Consider the following 5,040-nt stretch of genomic DNA (forward strand, 5'->3'; position numbering starts at 1 on the left):
TGGCGTTTAGCATTAATAACATCGCTTCGGGGGCGCTGCATACATTAAGAATAAATGGGGTGAGTTCGCACCAGTTACTCCGCTTATTCTTGTTCAGAATTGATTTAAACTAGCTTGGGGTAAGTGCGAATGTCAAACAGACTGTTCTTTAATAGCAGAGGAGAAGGACGAACATTAGCTAAGCTAGAAATTGCAATGAATCGCAGCAACGAGCCTACACGCACGGGAGGAAGGACGTCCAAAGAACGGGAAAAACGTCAGCCCCCAAGTCGTCGAAGCAGGTCACCCCGAAAAGAAAAACAGCAATGGGGAAGCTCCCCGCGACCGTGACCAAGAAACGAGCTAGACGCAATTCCACGGCCGTTAAGTTTTGCGGTTTTCATGGGGAATAAACCGATGACGGAGGCGGATTCCATTGTTAACGATCCGGGTGTAGCGGTCAAGTTTGCTCGACAGATCTTTCCACCGGAAGTCCAGCAGTCGATAGTTGGATGACAAGATTTCGAGGTCTTTCGAGAAGGCATCCATGGGGTGGTGAAGGGGTTATACACCGCTTATGAAGTCGGCATGCGCCTGTGTGCCGCACGATGGGAAATAGAGAAGAAGGACGAATGAATTCGTAGTTTGGAGGCTCATGCAGAGAAGGCCAAGCGTGAGCTTAGGGAGCTTAGGACGGCTCAATCCACCGAGCCGTGTGCGGCGGGTCAATCTAACCCAATCGTGGAGGAGAGAGTGACACAACGGTTGTTAAGCCACGCCATCGCCGAACGAGATACGGCAAGCATGTTCGCCGTGGAAAATGCGAGGACCATGGGTTATGAACAAGGCTTCCATGCAGGTCGGAAGGTTGGGATCGACAAAACCAAAGAGAAACTTACAGAGGAGGTCTGTCGATGTGAGAACCGGGGCTTTAGGCACGGTTGGATCGAGGCACTTCAGACCATGGAGGCTCTCCAAGCAAAGGGTGTTGATTTGGCATTGCCGCTGTACCAACGTGATCACTTTCCCTTTTCCACCTTTGAAGTCGAAAAGAGTGACGATGAGGGGGACGCCGTATAAAAGTAGACATTGTAGGCATTGTAATGCAAAATTCATGTAATTCTTAGCTAATTGAATAATAGTACATTTTCTATTTCAAGTGTTTTCAAGTGTTAGCATACTTTTTGATTGTATTAGTATACTTTGTTTCAATCGACTGATCTAAGAACACATTTTAGTTTGAGCGTTCACATGTTTCAGCCTGCGTTCATACGGCATGTTTCGCCATACGTTTATACAGCTTGTTTTATTTTATTTTGAATGATTTGATGTCTCAGCCTTCGTTTATAGGGTTTCCCTTATTTCATGTTTGTAAGGTGTCACGCACTAATGGGTCTCCAAATCTGGAGGCTTTATCGGCCCAAAGGCGCCATGCACCGATGGGGCTCCGAATTCGGAGACTTTGTTTGGCCTATCGTGATAGCCATGAAGGGCGCTCAGAATCTGAAGGCTTTATCGGCCCAAAGGCGTCATACGCCGATGGGGCTCCGAATTCGGAGACTTTGTTTGGCCTATCGTGATATCCACGAAAGGCGCTCCGAATCTAGAGGCTTTATCAGCCTAAAGGCATCATGCGCCGATGGGGCTCTGAATTCAGAGACTTTGTTTGGCCTATCGTGATATCCACAAAAGGCGCTCCGAATCCGGAGCCTTTATCGGCTACAAGGCGTCATGCGTCGATGAGGCTCCGAATTCGGAGACTTTGTTTGGCCTATCATGATATCCACGAAGGGCGCTCCGAATCCGGAGGCTTTATCGACTCAAAGGCGTCATACGCCGATGGGGCTCCGAATTCAGAGACTTTGTTTGGCCAATCGTGATAACACGAAGGGCACTCCGAATCCGGAGGCTTTATCGGCCCAAAGGCGTCATGTGCCGATGGGGCTCCGAATTCGGAGACTTTGTTTGGCCAATCGTGATATCCACGATGGGCGCTCCGAATCCGGAGGCTTTATCGGCCCAAAGGCGTCATGCGCCGGTGGGGCTTCAAATTTGGAGACTTTGTTTGGCCAACTGTGATATTCATGAAGGGCGCTCCGAATTCGAAGGCTTTATTGGCCCAAAGGTGTCATACGCCGATGGGGCTCCAAATTCGGAGACTTTGTTTGGCCAATCGTGATATTCATGAAAGGCGTTCCGAATCCGGAGGCTTTATTGGCCCAAGGGCGCTCCGAATCCGGAGGCTTTATCGGAACACTTTGGAACTAGTTTCGCAGTGAATAAACAAGGATCTTTGCATTACAAAAGTGGAATATGTACACGTTGAACCATTCATAACTAGTATCATTCCCCACAAGTCGGGTTTAATGATAGAATTTTCATAAGTGCGTTGAATTCCAAGGTAGTGGCAGACTTCTTCTAGACATGTCCTTGAGCCGATATGCCCCTACCCTTGCGATTGAATCGACCTGGGGTCGTCCTAATTAGGGCCCAATTTTCCATCAGTCGGTTTCCTGGCCGCCGGAAGTACTTTCTTTAGGACCAACTCTCCTGGTGTGTAGCGGCGCAGTTGAACACGTTGATTGTACGACTTGGAAAGCTATTGCTGGTATCGTGCCATGGAGGGAAGACGCAGTCTCTTCGTTCTTCGATCAGAATCAAATCCAAAGCCAGCATCATATCGTTTCGGCCCATATAAAAAACTTGCGATTTCAGGGTTGGGTGGCCGATCTCCAGGGGTATGATCGCCTGGGTTCCAAAGCATAAAGCAAACGATGTTTCTCTAGTGGATCGCCTCGGCGTAGTTCGATGTGCCCACAATACACTTGGTAATTCTTCGACCCATTTGCCTTTAGCTTTCTCCAGCCTCTTCTTGATGCCGTCCAAGATGAATTTGTTAGAGGCTTCGGCTTGACCATTGCTTTGGGGGTAAGCCGGCGTGGAAAAGTAGGGCGGATACCATATTTGCTACACAACTCTCGGTAGACGCCACAATCAAACTGGGTGCCGTTGTCTAAGATAAGGGCTCTTGGAATGTCGAATCGTGTTATGATATTTCTCCATACAAAGCGCTTGACATCAGCATCTCGAATGTGTGTTAATGCCTCCGCTTCGACCCATTTTGTGCAGTAATCTGCAGCGACAATCAAGTATCGCTTGTTCCCTAGGGCCCTCAGCAATGGTCCTACGATATCAAGCCCCCACTAGGCAAACGGCCAGGGACTGGTGATAAAGCTTAACTCTTCAACAGGGAGATGGGTTAACGGGGAGAACTTCTAACACTGTTCACATTTTTTCACATAGCATTCGGCATCAGATCTCATTGTCGGCTAATAATATCCCTGTGTTATAGCTCGATGGGCCAAAGAGCGCCTGCCAGAATGTGCACCATAACTGCCTTCATGTATTTCAGTCAGAAGCTCTTCGACTTTGTCCGGATGCACATATTCTAGGTATGGACCAAAAAAGGACTTTTTATAAAGCTTTCCTTGCGGATCCAAGTAGTAACACAGGGCTTTGTTTCGCAGCTTGTGCGCTTCTTTCTCGTCCTCTAGGAGCTGTTCAGACGATAGAAATGCGGCAATGGGATCCATCAAACTCAGTTTAGATTCTATAACATTGACCTCGACCTCCTCTGAAGGACCAATGCTTGGCTCCGGGATGAAACCCACCTCGATGGTCCGTTTGATCTCTAAGTTAATGGCGGAGGCTAGGCAGGCCAGGGTGTCTGCATGCGTGTTCTGATCACGCGTTATCTGATTCAATTCATGATGGTCAAATTTTGCTAGCAAGGAGTTAGCCGTTTTCATGTAAGCCGCCATACGGTCATTTCTTGCCGCGTACTCCCCCTTCAGCAGATTGGTCACCAGTTTTGAATCGCAAAATACAAGCAGACACCGAGCACCCAGAAGATGTGCATTTTGCAAATCGGTTAGAAGGGCTTCGTATTCGGCTTCGTTATTTGACGCTTCGAAGCCGAGTTTGACAGCCTGCTCAATTATTGCTCCATTAGGAGCCATGATTACTACTCCGGCCCCACTGCCCCGCTGATTGGATGACCCATCACAGTATAGCTGCCAAATGTCTTCAACATAAATTTTCCGGCTCGGCTTAGGTCAAATTTCGTCAGACTTGAAGTCGGCAAGACCCCGGTAAATTTGGTCACGAAGTCGGCAAGCACCTGCCCCTTGATTGAGGTTCTAGGTAGAAATTGAATGTCGTATTGGCCGAGTTCAAGAGCCCACTTTGAAACGCATCCTAATGCTTCCGCATTATGTAGTACTGATCGGAGTGGGTAATCTGTTAGCACCCCAATACTGTGCCCCTGGAAGTAATGCATCAGTATTCTTGCCGCCATGACCACGGCTAGGATGAGTTTTTCCAGCGGCAGGTAGTGTGTTTTAGTGTCGACCATTGCCTTGCCCACATAATACACTGGCCGCTGCTCCCCCAGCTTTTCCTTTATCAGTACGGCGCTGACGGCCCAGTCGAAAACTGCCTGATACAAGATGAGCGAGTCGCTTGCCGAAGGTGTTGTCAAGAGTGGAACTGATCGGAGGTAGGTTTTCAGACCGTTGAAAGCGGCTTCGCACTTGGTGGACCATTCAAAAGCATTGCCCCACTGTAGTGTATGGAAGAATTGTCGGCAGCGATCTGTAGATCGACTGATGAACCTGTTGAGTGCGGCGGCCATCCCCATCAACTTTTGAACCTCTTTTACAGAACGAGGGGAGCCGAGTTCCAGGATTACTGTGATTTTCTTCGGGTTGGCCTTGATTCCCCGGTGGTTGACAATGTAACCCAAGAACTTGCTGGAGATGATCCCAAACGCACATTTGGAAGCATTCAGCTTCATTTTGTATTTGCGTAAGATGCGGAATGTCTCTTCCAGATCGGCTAGATGGGTTTGCTCTTCTCTAGACTTGACCACCATGTCATCAATGTACACTTCCATAGTGTGACCGAGTTGCTCCTTGAATATGGCCGTGACCAGTCTTTGGTAAGTTGCCCCTGCATTCTTCAGCCCAAAAGGCATAACCTTATAACAGTAGGTTTCTCTTG

The sequence above is a fragment of the Camellia sinensis genome, chromosome 3 (assembly GCF_055761805.1).
Source record: "Camellia sinensis isolate YWXY chromosome 3, ASM5576180v1, whole genome shotgun sequence".
NCBI lineage: Eukaryota > Viridiplantae > Streptophyta > Magnoliopsida > Ericales > Theaceae > Camellia > Camellia sinensis.